Source organism: Protopterus annectens, chromosome 4.part0 (genome assembly GCF_019279795.1).
Source record: "Protopterus annectens isolate FY-2018-M chromosome 4.part0, PAN1.0, whole genome shotgun sequence".
Lineage (NCBI taxonomy): Eukaryota > Metazoa > Chordata > Ceratodontiformes > Protopteridae > Protopterus > Protopterus annectens.
Window position 1 is genome coordinate 686,016,639 of NC_056733.1, and position 18,007 is coordinate 686,034,645.

The window sequence follows — 18,007 nt, forward strand, 5'->3', positions numbered from 1 at the left end:
CCGTGAGGGTGGCGTCTTCCATTGAAACCCCCTCCTTTGCCTCTGGAGGGGGGGTCTCCACGTGTGTCTTGAAAGGCTCCTTGAGCTTTCTGGAACCACATCTTTCCTCCCCTCTGACCTTTAGGAAAGGTTCGAGTGGGGGTGGAAAAATGGACTCCGACGGCAGACAGAGTCTTTCCTTCTTGCTCACACCTGGTCAAAGTCTCCTTCACCTTTGGCCCAAACAAAGATGAGCCGTCAAATGGGGTATTAGTAAAGGAAGACTTGAAGGGTTCCGCGAAGGAACAGAGTCGCATCCAGGCATGCCTACGAAGAGCTTTCCTGTACCTGCGGCTCTACTCAAACCATCAGCTGCGTAAGATAAGAGACGCATGGACGAGTTGACTATCGAATTGAGGGTAGAGAGCGGAGTGGCAATTTTGTCGGATACACTCGTAGCTACAGCACCCTGAAGAGTATCTCCCAACTCCTTAAGGAGATCTCTCTGCAGTCTGGTAAAATGTGTCAAGTAGTTCAGTGATCTGAGTGAGAAACTCGCTCAACTGAACATGTGTTTCCCATATCTATCCATGATCCTAGATTCCCTGTTAGGAGGATGGATAGACAAGGAAGTCTCAGACATTTCCTTTTTGGTGGCTACCATCACCACCATTGCATCAACAGTCAAAAAGGACTTATCCACGGGGGCAGAAATAAACTTATTAGGCCTCCTAGGAACAGGTTCCATAGATTCTGGTGACTCCCACGCCCTACGAGAGACCAGCTCCATAAGCTCATCATAGGGCGGAGATACCGAAGAGGTGGAAGGTTGAGACCCGAATGCCTTCAGGAGAACCGACCCATCCTCAGTAGGGCTCTTGGACTGCCAATCACCTCTCTGCCTAAGAATTTCAAGAATCTCCACAAAGGAGATGTCCTCAGAGGGGGATCTAGGGGACCCTTCTGATTCATCCAAGTCAGTGTCCGATGTGAGAGACTCCTGGGGGGAGTCGAAATGTCTCCTCTTGCATAATCTCTTCTTGGGAACCTCTTCAGGGGAACTTCTGGAGAGGTCTCAGAAGAGCAGGGAGTGCCCTGTGGGGCTAACTGATGCTCAGGGTCTCTACACTTCGGATGACCAGAGGAGACAGAAACTGACACAGGCACTTTAGGGGAAGAAGACGTCAGGCCTTGAGATGAGGAAGTCTTAGGAGACAACACTCACCTCATGGCTTCGAATGCACCTCGGCTCCGATGAGAAGGAGTTGACGGATCTGATGGAGCAGCGATCTCCTCCTGCACTGAAGCCGTGGGCTCCAAGCCCGAAGTAGGAGCCGAGCTCACCTAAGCTGAGGCTCCGAGAGGAAGAGCCAGCACTAACAAGTCGGTGGGGCTATCCTCCCCGGACCCGACCGGAGAGTGTCTGCTCCTAGAGTCTCCGGTCGGCACCGAGAACGTCCGAGCAGATAGGGCCGAAGACACTGGAGCAGGTGTCGGCTTCAAGGGATCCACAATCATCAGGTTTGCCTCCTCCAGCTTCGAAGGTCTGGTATAGCTCGGAGGAGGAGCAGACAATTCAAAAGTATTGGTCTTTGGCTCCGACTGTTGGGTCTGAGCCGACAGTAATTTAGCAAGGCCTGGTGCCTTTAAAAGTTTCTGAACCAGCCAGTCCATATTCAGATCAGAAAGGCTGACAGAGGACCTGGAAGAGTGAACAGAAGGAACCAATTGGAGCAGTATGGATGGAGGTTTTTCGGCAACCGGTTCCAGAGCAGTGTCCCGGTTCCGAAAAGAACAGACTGTCGGCACTGAAGTCACCACACTTTCTGACCTTTTTCCTTTTTTAGACCTAGATTCAGAGGAAGATTTGGATGATTTGCTGGCCCCATCCTAGTCAGACAATGCCTCAGAAAAAGGGTGTTTGATAATACCCCTATCAATTAACTTCCTCTTCCTTTCTGCAAGCACTCTGGTGGAAAAGGAGTGACAGATACTGCATGACTCTTGCAGGTGCACCTCACCCAAACAATAAACACACTGCACATGGGCATCTGTGATGGACATTTTCTTTCCACAGTCTGGAAATTTTTTAAACGCAGACTTTGGATGTTTATCTTTTTCTTCAGACATTTCACAATTTCCACTAAAATGGAACACACTATTTTACTATTTAACTATGAGCTATTTTATAATCTAACTAACTCACACAAAACACACACAGCCCAAAAGGGGCAACTAACAATTATATCAATATAAACAGGATTAAGTAATCCAATAACAAGAGTCCCAAACAGGGAACACTGACTAACAACTATAAAAAGAGATCCTAAGGCCAAAGGGCCGAAGTCAAAGAAAGATTTTACTGAGAAAAGGGCGTTGAACACAGAAAGCAACTATCCACTAGCTAGTAATATCTAGTATTATAAAGTAATCAAAGATATATGAAAAATTGAAATATATAACTTGCTGAAAGTTGAAAACTCCCAATAATAGTCTTGAGCAATGCTGGAAACCAAGAGATCTGTGCCACGGCAAACTAGATCTGAGGTAATTCCAGCAGTGCATTGTGGGATAATGGGTTGGGTCTCGAGCTACTGGAGAACTTTGAGCTTGCTAGTCGGCTGTGTCGGAGCCGAGGATCGGCTCCAAACCCATCAGTGAAGAATGAACGGCAAGCTTGAACAACTTCACATTATTACTTACAGGTGGGGAATGGAATTGATTTGCAACATTGAAGATGTGCCTGTGGGGCCCAGAATGGAAAATAAAACAAAGCAGGAGAGATTTTTAAAAAAAATTATGAAAATATCTAGCATGGAAAATGTAAATTTAATACTAGGAGTTCAGAGTTAATTTACATATTCATCAAGATACAAAAACTGGCTATACCAGACAGAATTTACATTTCACAGGAACATGTGCATTTAACTGAAGGTCTTGATATGCACCCAGTAACTATTTCAGATCATGAGTCAATAATAACTAAAATAAAAACAGAGGGACAGGGCAATGCAATAAAAATGAGACAATGGTGCTTTCCCACCTATCTGTTGAAAAAAGGGTAATTTAAAGAAAAGGTAGTAGAAATTGTTCGGGAGTTATTAGAGAAGATAGAAATTTCTTCTGAAAATATAACTAGGGAGTGGGATAAAATTAAAGTGGATTGTAAAAAATAGAGTGGAAATAAAAGAAAGGAAGATATGATTAAGAAGTAATAAGAATTATTTAAAGGGACTGACAAATGATAATGTATTGCAAAATAGGGGGAATCTCACTGAATCAGAAGGGGAGCGACTGCAGAATGCTAAACAGAAAACAAGGGATTATCTTGATAACATGCATGAGTTTAGAAAAATTGCTGTTATGCAACTGTTTTTTGATAACAACTCTAGAGGACAAAAACTTTTAGAACAGTGGCTCAGGCAACAGAACGTAGAAAGGACTGTCACCAAGCTTAGGGAGCCTACAACAGGGAAGATCCTGTAGAAGTATTAGAAATATTTCTTTAATTCTGTGAAAGTCTGTATAAAGCAGAGAAATGTGGAAATCAAGAAAAAGTACAAATGGAAATGTTTACGGAAGAATTAAATAAGCCAAGGTTAGAGGTTGTGGAGGCTCAATTACTACCAGAATAGGAGAAGATTAGATATAAACAGTGATGCATAATCAAAGTACAGGAAAGTTCCCAGTAATAGATGGTACTCCTGTGTAAGTTTGGAAGCTAGGAGGGAAAAACTGATAAAGATCTGGAAGGTGTATGATTCATCTAGAACTTCAAGGCATTGTCAAGAAATGAAGTTTTCTTGTTCTTGTCTGATGAAGTCTGTTGTATTTGACAAAAAACGCTGTGTGACTGTTTTGCGTTTTACGTTTTGTGGATTTTGTGACCTACAATAAACTTGGTTCTATATCTCAGCTGCCCGGTGCTCGACTCTTCCTCTACTCAGTGCTTTTGGAATGATTATAAAGTATTTATGTCTATAATGGCTAAAAGAATGGCAAAAGTGATGCCAAAATTGATAGATATGGGTTAGTGTAATTTTTCAGAGGGAGGCAAACATTTGACAACATTAACAGAGCACTGATGATCCAGAATGTAAGAAAATACCACTGTTGTTGTTGGGTCTTGATGCAGATTTCTTTCCTGCTACTACTAGTCTTGCAATTTTTCTCTCAGGATTCCATGCTTGGAGAAGGGCGTATCCTCCATAGACATGCTGTGAAGTAATGTGCCAAATTAGGCTATTAAACCTAATACTGCTCACCAAGATCATGTTATACTCAAAACTGGGGATATTCATTCATGGATCTCCACTGGGCAGAATTCCAAGTAGTCTGGAGAAAAAAACAGGTGGCACAGGCGCCCTATAACAATAAAGCAGACCTGACCACTGTAGTTATGCTTCAAAGCAATAATGTCGGGTGAAGGTTTCAACTGAAAACTAAATAGCCATGGCACAAATGTCTACACAGGAGACATTCTTGAAGCAAATGCTGACACTGGCCACACTTCTGGTTGACATTACCTTTGACAGCAGCATTCGCCAACAGACAGTATACTAACTGACTGCAGAAGACAATGCAGTTAGAACTCTACTTGTAAAGGGTTTGCATAGCAACTACCAGCCCCTTCCTCCTGAAGCAAAAGAGGCAAAGAGCTGTTCAGTCTTCTAGCAGTCATGCTGTCTCTTTAGGTAAAGCTGGAGTTGGCAGGTACACATTCAAGGTAGGAAGCATTCCTTTTACACTGGTTCCATACAAACAAGAGCCTGGCTCTAGTAAAAAGAAGTGAAGCCTGCCACGAACAGTGTCTTCCAGGAGATAAGCTTCAAGGATGCTGTACCAGAAGGATCAAATAGGGGACGGTTAAACCTGTCAATCATGAAAATTCAAGACTAAAAGTGTTAAATGTTCTTCACAGGAGAATAGACAATGCGGAATTTTCTTAAGGAACTGTTTGACCATGGTTCACATTCCTACCCTGCAACAAGGCCATGATGATTTGACACATGCACCTAAACTGCAGAATTACCAAGACGCAGATCATTCAGGTGTCTGAGGCAACAACCTGTATAATAAATAGCTGGATTAGCCTAGGATACCTTTCCATCCAATTGGATAAACCTCTTCCACTTAGGAAAAGAAGTGTGGCACAAGGATGGTTTTCTAGTGGCATCAGTCACCTTTATTAACCAGGCATGAATCCAAAGGGATCACATCAGCTGAACCACATGGTATGCCCTAAAGAGGTGCCTGCTTTCACCATAGTTACTGAGACTTCCCTAGCCAAAAAACAGGAAAGTTTTCTACAATACCAGGACCTGAGCTGCTAAAACCACACAATTTTTAGCCACCAAGGTCTTACAAGACAATCTTTGGGCTTCTCTGAAATTTTCAATTAAACAGCAGAAAGGGATATAGTAATTTCTACAATCAGGTGAGGAAGAAAACTTATACCTCCAACACTCCCCGTTCTCTGTTCTATCAAGCAGGAAAGAGAGTGCTGCACTCCTCTGTGCATAGGTCACTTTCTGGGGTGCCCCAATCCTTAAAGACTTTGACCAGACAAGACTTCTGAATCCTTTGTGTGGGAGAGGACTCATTGACTGAGGGAGTCCACCAGCATCACACCATCTCTAGCATGGGTGTAGGTCAGAAAAAGATGTCCCTGGCTATGGTCCACTGCCAGATTCATAATGTCTCTCTACGCAGGAATGTAAGCTTATGCCACCCTGCTACCTCTGGCACCAAGTAATGGATTGGTTGTTGGACTGAATCATCTGGAGGAGAACCAGTCAAAGCTTCCTATCTAGTGCCTTCATGGCAAGAAGTACTTCCCTCACTCTACCTGGTTTATATGCAGAGCTGTCTCTCTGGTATGGTTAAATTTGCATGCACAGTGGAGGTGTTGAAGTGGGTTAACCATCTTGCTGGAGAAGTATCCACTAAATAAACATGTGACAGATCTGGATGCAGGAAGAAAAGTCCTGCAGTGAGACTGGCGGAAATTCTCCTTCAGTCCAAAACCTGTGACAAGTCTCCAACACCATAAAATACATGAGTGAATTGAAAGTCTGTATCCACTGACACCTTGCAATCCAGTGAAATTTGATCACCACCACAGAGACTTGGTTACTATTAAAGGTCCATAAGTTCTTACTATGCTAATGACCACTAGGGCCCTTACAAGCTAAGCACTCCAAACCATTAGGGTCCCAAGTGTCATATGGGGGGGGGGTATGCTAGTAAGCAGGTAGTTAAGGATTTGTAGGGGGGGGGGTTAGTTAGGATAATACTATTCTTATTGATGGTCTCTGTCCATTAGGGACATGATGGTGGTGAGACTGGGGGTAAATTTACGACTTCCCATCCAACTGTCAAGGTTTCGTTTGAATACGATCAGGGATGAGCTATGTGTTTTACATGGATGGGGAGCCTATTCCATAGTGTAGGGATCCTTTGGGACACATACCTGGCTCTTCAGCATGTTCTGTTTATGTCACAAGAAAAGTTCAGATCCCTGCATCTAGTGTTTCTGGTGCTGTTTGTTTTCTGCATGTGGAACAGGTCCATCAGGGCTGGGGCTGAGGAAGTCCTGTAAGCCAGGCAAAGATACCCTCTCAGCAGCCTATAGGAGACACAGAGACAGAGCCTTTAGGCAATCACTGTAGGACAGAGTATTTGTGCCTTGAATTCTCCTGGTGAGAAATGTTTGTGGGCCTTTCAACTGCTACAAGTGTCTGGTTAGATACATGCCAAAGGGGGGCACTGTATGGCTAAGTAGAGTGGTACTATAATTTCCTTGGAGCTGGATGCCATACCCTTACGTATAAATTGGTGACAGAATGACTTTTTTTATTACGTTAACTACATGCTGGTCAAAGGCCAGATTGCTGTCTACATATGCTCCCAGATCCCTTATGACTAAGTCAACTCTTACAGCCATTTTATCGATGGAGTAATTAACTTGTACTGACAGTTTCCTACAGGGCATTATAATGCATTTTTGGCATTGAGGTTTAGGCCATGCTTTTGACACCAGTCATTTGTCTGTGTTAAACCCACTTGCAAGATGTTTGTGTCTTGGAGGGGAAACTATAACAACTCCCAATTTACAGTAATCTGTGAACTTGGTGAGCCAGAGGCCTTCAACATTGGCCAAAAAGTAGATGCCAAACAGGACAGGGCCCAAGCAGAGAGCCCTGGGGTACTCCACTGTTGATCTTTCTACTGATGAAGGTGGTCTCACTGATCCTGACTTCTTGGGTCCTGTATGTGAGCCCGCCTACAAATCCAGCGAGTTACGTAAGGGTTTACACCTAGCTCAGAGCTGGTCAATAATGTCTAAGTGGGGTTCTATATCAAATGCTTAATCAGGTCAAGATACACAGTATGCACTGTTCTACCCTCATCTATTGCATTGGTGACCCTCTCAGAGAAGTCTACTGGGGATTAAGTAGGCATAACCTTCCCTTAAAGCCAAATCGGGATGGGTCCAGTGTCTGTATGTTGCCAATGTCCTTGTTTATCATTTCTATGATGATTTGTTCTGTGGCTTTGCACACATTAGATCTGTTAGACTGATGGGTCTGTAGTTCCCTGGGTTGACTAATAGTCCACCCTTACAGAGAAGAATGACTGTTCTGATCCTCCATTCACTTGGAATGTAATCTGTTTCAACTGGTCCCGATAAGTCATGTTTTAGGCTGTTCATGAGGCAACCAGGGATGTTGTCAGGACCCATGGAGGAAGTGTTCTTGGATTTAGTGAGTGCTGCCAGCACCTAATCCTGGCTGATAGCTGGGGGAAGTATGCTAGAGGGGATTTTACCTGGTGGAGCTGGAGGGGGTTAAGTATGAGCAGAATTTATCAGCCAGTAGATTTACAATGTCACCCTGATCGGTGAAGGTGGTACCTTTCACCACCAGTTCAGTACTCTGTTGTGTGTGTTCCCTCTAATGTTGCGGACATAGCTGAAGAAGTTCTTCTGACTGTGCTTAGCCTGCAAAGCTATCCTGACCTCACAGTCAGCCTTATTGGACTTAATTAGACCTCATAGTTTCTTGTTTAGTTGTATTAAGAGAGTATTTGTCTTTAAGGGAGCTGCATTCCTTGATTTTGGCCAGGAGTTTTCTTATTTTATTAAATATTCTGTTTAGGTGAGGATTCCACCTGTGAGTTTTGTTTTTAGTGTTCGTTTTGGATTTATTGTGGTAAGTAGGGAAGCCTCTATGCAGGTATTTGCATGTTTGTATAGTGACTCTAAGAATAATTCTGCATAGGTAGCTGTGGTCTCAGGGTTGGGGGAGCGTTGAATAATAGTTCCTGTAATTGGTCTAGCTGGATTTTCTGGGTTGATTTTTACTTCATATGAGACCGTCTTTGTGATACGACCTCACTAGTGAAGAAGTGACATGGAGCGGGTGTGCAACACTTTTCCATATTGGTGAATACCAGATGCAGTATGTTTGATCCTCTGGTTGTTGTGTGCACTATCTGTTCCTGGGTGTTTGTGTTAATAAAGTCACAGAAGTGTTGTGCTTGTGAGTTTGAGGCAGTGCACATTTCCCAGTCTATAGAGGGGTAGTTACAGTCACCCATGAACAGGGTGTTTGGTTAGGGGCACAAACAGTGACCTGTAGCTAGCCATGATATGGTGAGGGATCTTGCATATGGTGACTTGCATGTGGAGGAGCTCCATGCTATCATCCTGTTTAGCCAACCTGGAGGTATGTTTGTTGCTAACATAGATTGAAACACCTTCACCTTTGGCCCCAGTCTGTGCTGTGTTGGTCTAAATGTGTGGAAGCCACTGTAGCCTTGCACTTCCAGAGTACTTTTTACAGCTTTAGACCAAGTCTCGGTCATGGCACAGATGTCTACTTTCTCCAGATTAAGGAGGGCTTGAAGGGTGTGGCGTTTTTTATTTAAGCTCCGAGCACTGAGCAGTAACACATAAAGGTTGCTTGTAGACTTTTTCACTATGATGGTAGTTTTGTCTTTTTAGCATTGCCTAAAAAAGACTGTAAGGGTGTGGATAAAGTTTTAGCCAATATCCAAAAGTTTAGGGGGAGACAGGTGCAACCCATTCCTGGCAAAGCAACATGCTCTTTTGACCATGTTTTCCCATGCTGACAGACATTGGATCCCCCTGGAGTGACAACAGAAACTAAGCCAATTATTAAAATCAGTCATTTTATGATCATACTGTGGCATCATCCTTGGTGAAGGTAAAATGCTACTCAATGCAAGGCTCATACTTATCTGTGACACATAATCCAAGAAATCCATTATGTCTCTTTACATATAGTCCAGCTAGGTATGTTTCAGGTCATTTACACCCACATGGGCTATACAGAATCATACTGGTACCTGGGTGGAGTAACTTGAGTGTCTGTATGATATTGTGGATCCTGACTCCAAGATAGGCTGCTAACCATTATCTTCTCCTTGTCCATCATGATGAGTAGGGCATCTCTGCATCACACAATGGAGTCCCCAATTACAAGAATATTAGGTAAAGTCCATGCTTTCCTTATTGGTCTTTGCACTTAGGGGACTATTACATGTAAGCTTATGCAAGATGTTTGGTGTTGTTTTTGGCAAGTGCTTTAGTGATTGCTGAGGAGTAGTGCTGCCATTAGGTGGCACTAGAGGTCTTTGAGATTTGGGAAGATTTATTTTAAACATCTCAGCATAAGACAATCTATGCATGTGGTGAAGAGTATGTGTGAGGGATGTATTGTGGGTATTCCTGATAACCCTGTCTGTATGCGAGATTTTTGCCTTCAAGAAAGTTGTGTATTTACATGTCTCACATACCGTGTTATTTTCTTTAAAGACTAACTGGTTGCCTGAGAACATGAATGATTGCTACATTGCTTTAAGATGCGCAAGTCTACCAAGCTATCCACAGAGACATTTGGAAAATGCATATCCATGTTTTTCTGGTCCAGTGATACGGTTGGCTGTTTAGGATTAAGGATTGGGTTTTAACAGGAGTCTCCTAGGGTAGTTTCTGTGGTTAAGGGAAGGATGTTATACAATGCTAGAATACGGTAATGCTAGTTGATGCATAAGCTAGTTGCTCTAAGTTTATTTCTGCACAATGTCACACTGTTTAACAAGTTTCAGATCTAATTCTAACTTTATAGGTAAATTTTACTGTCTATGCATTTGCTACTATACAGGGCACTGTTAACCTCTGTGGCCCGGTGGGCAGCTCTGCACAGTGAAGAAAAGCTTGAAAACTGACATATATGCACTCTAGCTAATAAATAACAACACTTTGCACTTCTTACAATGCTTCCCAACTCAGACAGAGACCAGGCAAACACCTTGTGCCATGAGATGTCAGATCCTAGATTTTCTTAATGTAAAAAAAGCACAGCACAAGCAGCTCTCAAGTGCAGATTAAACAACAAACAACTAGCAGTGCTTCCCAACTCAGACAGATTAGGTAAACACCTGCCACAAGACGTCTGATCCTAGAATTTTTTAATGTAAAAGAAAGTCAGAAGAATCAAGAAAGATTCAGCCCACACCCTCCACTGCATACACACTCACTTTGTCAAAGGCAAAACCTCCTGTAAGGGCCCATGGCACAGATGAATAAAGCCCTGACAACACTGCAGGCAACCCAACTTTGATTAGTGGCCCAGGTGCCTGCAACTGAGCAAATGTTTCTGGGTCACCCATCCTGGGGAGAAGTAGGTGGCTATGTCTCATTACAAGGGTAACACCTAAGGGGGTATTCAGTGTTCCACCCAGTAGAGTCTGAGCCTGCTCTGTCTAAAAAAGTCACACTAGAAAAAGAGGGGAACTCAACATGCAGAGGCATGTGTCCCCTCAGGAGACAGCAGCTGCAGAGCAAGGAGAACCTGCTGGGGAGGGACAGGGTGCTCACATGGGAAAAGGATAGGCACAACCCCGTAAACAGTTTCTAAAGTGATAGCAAACTTGCTGTAAGATTAAGTCATAATGATCTTTTACAGACTGCTGATAATGAAAAGCACTTCTATAATTCCATGATGGAGGCAACAATATTTTCTGCCTGCACCATCAGGAAGATTTTTGAAAGATATAGCATCAGCACATTCTAAAACATTTTTGTTCTACTCTGATAGCCATCTATCCCTGATAGTTCCCAGCTGCTGTAGTAGTCACTACTGCCATCAGTAACATTTAAAGCACCAGCACTTAAACTTCTATACTCCCTTGGCCAACATTCAATCATATTTGTACTCTCTCAGAACACATAGCTTATGAACCTTTATTTTAGAAAGAATGTGTAGTAGCTCTCAATGAAATAAACCTCAGCAAAGTCACTAGTAAACTGGAGCCATCATTGCTACATTTGCATAATGAAAGGTTGGGAGGGTGGCCTAATGGTTAAGGTGTTTGCCTTACAAACACAAGGTGCAGTTTTGAGTCTCACAAGGCATAACAGGATAGGCTTAAAATGGCTCACAAGGGCAGTTAGCCTAGTACTAACCTATGAACCTATAAGGGAACTATACGGTCTTTATTACAAAAATACTGTAACACTTCAGTAAAGTGTATGATTGCCAATGCTCCAGTCACACAGACAGCACACTGACAGTGCAAGGTTATAATGCCTTCCACACATTTAGACCAGCTACTACACAGACAGGGACTTAAGGTGGAGGTGTCTTGATTTACTTCAAAAATAAATGTACCTGAAGGCTAGTCAAACAGGACAATGCACTTGGGCTTCTCCATGTTCAAATCGCCATAGCCAAAATTCAATACCACTTCCTTGCAAGCTATAGGCCCCCTCTCTAAGGCCCAGGAAACCCATATAATGTACTTAAACTTACTGGAAACACTCACCATCCAACCCAATGCCATATTAATGGGTGACTTTAATTACACCACTATTAACTGGGAATCCTATATGACACCAAACATACAGGCACAGAGATTCCTGGATTTTGTAAATGCAAACTCCCTGGACCAGATTGTCAGTACATCACTGAGAAGTGCAACCATACTGGATCTGGTCCTAACTAATATGAGAGACTGCTGCACATCCTCTAGTTTAATGTCTTCCCTGGTAAGGTCAGATCACAAAAAGGTCTGCTTTGAAGTAAAAATAAAACCTGGACCCCCAGCTAATCCTACAATATTTAGGAACTACTCTAAGGTTAACTTCCTGCTATCAAGTGACAACCTGGCAAATTTTCAAGTCCCCATAAACCCTGAGAACACTGCTGTCTGTACATAACTGTTCACAAAAACCCTATACAAGCATGTTAATAGCTGCACAGAGGCAGCTGTACTCATCAGAAAGAAGTACCGAACTAACTCAAAAAACAACCCACCCTGATGGAATCACAAAAATCAATAGGCTGTACAACAGAAGGAAGAAAATCCTGGCATAAATTAGGAGGTCAGCACCCAGCAGGATAAAAGCACTCTCATCAAACTAGACAAACAAATCAGAGGATAAATAAAGTCTATCAAAGCCAAATTTGAGGTAAATTTGGCCTCCCAGGACAAAGATAACCACAAGGCATTGCTATGTCCACAACCTCAAAGGCAATACACAACTGTGTGAAGAGCTCATTGTAAATGGAGCCACCCATACTGAACCAGAAAATACAGCAAACCTACTGGCCAACAAATTCATCCCCAATTTTACCCCCTCTCCCCCTCAACCCTCCCTCAGGAAATACCATCAACTCTAACCCCCCCCCTGCTATCACTATGGAACAGGTCCTTAATGCTTGCTCTAAGGCTAAGAGCACTTCATCAATGGGCCCAGAAAATATCCCAGGATACCATAGTATGAAAATGACCTATCAGGCCCTCTGGAATTGTTATTTAACTGTAGCTTCAAAACAGGCGTCATGCCTCATGAATGGAGAACTGCACCTCTGCACAAAGGTGGGCCATCTACAGATCCTGTAAACAACAGACCCATAAGTATCACTAGTCTCATATGCAAAGCTATGGAAAGAATTACCATGGAAATTATCAATAATGATACAGTAAGCCTCAACACACTAGACCCAAACCAATTTGGTTTCTTCAAGGACATGTCATGCCTACTCAACCTGATGGATTTCTTTGAGAAGGTCACCAAACCAATGGATGAGGGCAAAATGGTTCACAGTACCTAACTTGACCTGATCAAGGCATTTAACACAACACCCCACTCAGGCATTGTTGACAAACTCAAGAGGTTAGGTAAAAACCCTTATGTCACCCAGTGGATAGCCAAATGGCTCACAGACAGGTCTCAGGAAGCTAAATTGGGGAGTCCACAGGTGGAGTCCCCCAGGGATCGGTCCTGGGACTGCTCCTTTTTGGCATTTACTTCTCTGAAGTCAAAGTCAATGGCCTCTGGCTGACTAAATTTGCAGATGACTGCAAATTAGAACTGTCAATGAATCCCACAATGACACAAATATTCTCCAGGAAGTGCTGACACAGACATACAACTGGTGTCAGAGCCATGGATTAAAACTAAATGCCAATAAATGCAAAGGTATGGCATCTATGTCCAAGGAAGTCAATGTCCCACTGTATTAAGTGTTCATCATTGAGTACAACACCTCTTTTAGTATGTATCTAACCAGGCATTTCCAAAAATTGGAATGTCCACAGAGTACAGAACGGAAGTAACATGTCTTATGCAGACCACCTCAAGTTCCTATCCCTGTATTCTGTTTCCTACAGGTTGTTGAGGGGAGATTCATGCCTGGCATACAGGGCATTGTCAGACCTCACTCTGATGGACCTCCTGCATATCCGTAAAACAAACAGCACCAGAGTTACCATTCTAAAGACTTAAACCTTCCCTGTTATATAAAGAGAACATGCTTTAGAGACAGGTATGTATCCCAAAGACTACCCCATCTCTGGAACAAGCTCCCAATCCATGTGAGTTCCTCCCTAACCCAATTCATGTGTAACTTGGACAATTGGATAGGGAACAGGAAATTCATCCCTGGTTTGGCACCAATGCGTCTAATAGACACAGGCAGCCTGTATATGGTTCATCTCCCAGACCACTGCTTGTAAATATTCCATCTCCCAAGCCCCTTCTTACACTTATCAAGAGTACCAGAACTTGTGAGAGATTTGGGATGCATGGCTAGGCTTAAAAAGGCCCTTATGGTCATTAACCTAGTAAACATCTATGAACCTATAATCACAATTACACTTTAAAAGACTGCCACCAATTTCCTTAATCTTTGATATTTTTATTTTAGATCAGTTCACCTTTACATCCTCTATAGCTTCGCCTTACTCTTCCAACTTTTCTTTACATGGACATGGGTGAGCATTGTTTTCTCCTTGTTTAATCAAAGGAACTGTTGGTTTTGGTAACAGTAAACAGTATCATGGGGCTTAATTGTATGTCTTTTATATTGGCCTAATAGCATTATTACTACATTTTTCAAAGACTGGTTATATCCTCATCAGGAAGCTATATTTTATGGTATGGTATGGTTGATGTGAAATTATTCTTTGAAATTGTTTTTATTTATCCTCTGTGATGTAAAATGTTGCTGCAGTTAACTGTCCATCATCGCAATCTTAAATTAATCATTTAAACTACATTGATCTAAGTTACTCCATCTGTGCAAGGAGTGTTTTGCTGTACAGATTTTGTGTGCAATTATTTACAAGTATTGTCAAAGGCCCACATCAGACAGTCCATAAACTATGGTCACAGTTGAAAAGGGTCCATGAACCAAGATTCTTATCCAATTAACAAAGTAATAAAAATAAAATACATTTATATTAGCACCACATATTTACCAATGGCTAAAGTGGGATTTTGCCACTAGAATGTTGACATATCCAACCAACAGAGGAACTGTCAAAAGTTAGTCTGACCCTGCAGTGGTGCTTCTGAAATGTAAAGTGGTATTTTGCAACTTCTTCCCATGTGATATACATCGCACAATTATGACAGGGTCATGTGTGAGTGCTCACATTTTGCAAAACTGCCAAAATGCACATTTGTCAACATGGGGCATTACAAAGGAAGAATCCCCTTTCCTGAAAGTAATTATAATGACTTGTGAGATGCAGAACACATAGCCCTTCCTACATGGGAATGTGCTGGCTTTGCCCTCCCATAAGAAAAGACATTGTATTTGTTTTCTGAATACCCTTTTATTACTTTGGCCTCATTTTTTAAGTAACGGCATTTTGTGCCATTTCATTTGAGCAAGTGACTTACACTTGTACGGCAAGAGGAAAATTAAATCTTCTTTATGATCTAGAAAAATAGAGGATACGAAGATGGCTATCAGTTTTTAGCTTCTTAATCCTGCTGGCTATCCAAAACAATAAGGCAGCACCTACAGCATGTGGGATAATTCTAAACATAGTTGTTTTGTCAGGATTATCTACACATCTTGTATTGAATTTCTTGTCCTCCTATCGTCGTTTGTTTAAACTGTCAACTTCTTCCACCACTGGCTTCTCTCACTGCTTATTCAGCTTACTAATGTCAGACATCATCTCTTTAAACAGTCCACCAATTTTCTATTATCCTGCACAGCTGATAAAGAATACAGACAGTTCAGATTTTAGCAGGCTTAGGTGGGTCACATTAAGCTGGCATGTTCTAAAGTCTTGCTTACTTTTACCCTGCAATTAAAGTACCTCTGGTTGATGGTCCCATCAGTGATATCGCTGATTCCATCGACATCATTAAAAAATACAAGTAAAGCAAGCTGAAAACTGTCAATTAGTATGCTAGCTAGACAACAGCCTTGCTATACAAGATAATTCTCTATGGGAGGGAGGGAGTGTCAACATAATTATACACTATGCTAAACATCCCTCACCGCTGCCACTTACCTGTTCAGATGATATCAGAAGCTTTACAAAACATTTCTGAAAGTGAAAAGGAGAAGCAGAGGGAATGGTTACCCTGCTCAGCAGCACAATGCCACAACACCCCACTTCAGACTGAACAGACAGCTAAATCTGGTATTAAATTGTAACTGAAGGACACAGAAAGTACCTATTTACATTTAATGTTACTAAACCATGGTGTCAACTGGAAGGTGAGTAGGAGGCTGCACATGATTCCCACCCAATAGCCAGCTTCTCATGCCCTAAATAAATTAAAATTCTTCTCTTGGAAAATATTAGGTCTAGGCACCATTTTAGTCCCCTTCTGCAACCATTTTCTCTTAACAGGAATAAAATTCCATTAACATCATAAATGAGTTCAATATCCTATCAGCTTCTCCTCCCCATATTTCAGCTGGCTCCATCTCACTGTTTCTTAAACTTTCTCTAAAATGGCACCTGTCACGTTATTGTCTGCCTATGAAAATCAGGAATAAATGAACAGTAAAGTGTTTCAAAAAGGACTAGAAGAGCACCTGGTGAAGTCCAATTTATGTAAAAGTTTTACAGACAATGGTTAACCCTCCTTTAGGTAAACATACCGATGGTTCATAGGATAATAGGAAGTTACTAGGCTATTGGTCCTGAGGCCCTTATAAGCCTAGACAAGAATATAGCCCATGTTTAGACAAGTAAGCACCCGGGCTGCAATTACCACAATACTGAGTGCCATATAATGGTCTTTTTGACACTGTGTAACAGAACATACACCTGTACATAACTGTTATATCTGTAATGCTGTATTATTAGTAGTCTAAATGATGGTCTTGCTTGCTCTTGTTTTTCACTGTTGGCCTCTCATGGGCCTGGATTGTTGCTGAAAAGGGTTACTTTGTCTAGCCATCCTATTCAGTTGACAAGCTGAAACAAAATAAACTAAATAAAAAAGTAAGTATTTTATAAATTTGTTGACCAGGGTATATCATTTATCCAAATTGCCCGTTACAGTCTTTGGCAAGTACCTATAACTTTACACACATGCAAATTACACCACTGACAGTAACAAAGTTTGTATCTGTATCCACCCAAAGAAATATGTACACTTCCCAGTCATACAGCAACAGCATTACTAGTAAGTACCAAGAAACACCTAGTTGAGGTAGAAGAACCACATCCTCTCCAACCTAGCAGCACTGGTATTGGCTGGTCTGCTTATCAAAAAAAAAAAGAAAAGAAAAAAGAAAAACTGTCTGCAGCAGGAGAAAAGTAGCACTTTGTTAACATAAATCATAATATCAGAAATAAGTAATGTATATCTTGTACACTGTAGTAACTGTAGGATACACAATGGCATTAAATTTGTAACAGACTACAGTCTCTGCAGGCAATAGTAAGTCTATTCTATTGACCCTTAGGAGGAAACAAATACTCTGGACTCAGACTGGTTAAATGTTTACCTTTTAACCTGCATGCTGACAGTGCCACTGTTAACCACTACAACAATTAATCACTTACAATACATGTGCTCAGCATATGCACAAAATGAGCACCAGGTACTCTATTTATTTTTTAAATTTATTTATCCTTTGTTGACCATATTAGCCACACTAGGCTAGTGGCCTCTTTTCAGGGAAGACCTAAAATGGTATTTATACCAACTAGGGGAAATTTGGCCAAGACAATGGAGAAATTCTTCTACTCTTTTCACAAGCAGTGTCATGTGAACTTTTACATCCACTTGAGCTACCACCAACTCAAGCAGATGTGACCTTGGTTTAATATTGCGTTCAAAGGGCGGCACACGAGTGCAGGACTTCTAATGCTGCACTACCGTGTCAGTAACTGAAAATGAATCCACTCACCTGAGGTGGAAAAAGAACTCACAGACATCTGATCTTTCAGTGCCAGTGGCGTGTCTGCTACTTGCTGTGTCACTGACACCTTGTCTCTTACTCTGCTCATACGGTACTCTGAATCTCCTAAATTATTTCATTTTATCATATTAAAATCAATAGGGATTACAAAACTTCCTGCGTGTGGAATGTCACAAATGTTTCTGATTGGGACTCTTAGTAATAATATGATATGACATCTATATGGCAGCTTTTAATTAGCTGCTTCCTGTAGTCCAAGCTAAAAGGTTTGATTCCTTCCATATCCACTTGCCTGCTGTGCGACTCTAAGC

At 41.9% G+C, this 18,007-nt stretch overlaps 1 protein-coding gene across 1 annotated transcript in view; it reads right to left on the minus strand.

Moving 5' to 3' along the window:
• Positions 1–18,007, minus strand: part of CAMKK2 (calcium/calmodulin dependent protein kinase kinase 2) — a 1,901,640-nt gene that overhangs the window by 201,812 nt on the left and 1,681,821 nt on the right. The window lies entirely within an intron of this gene.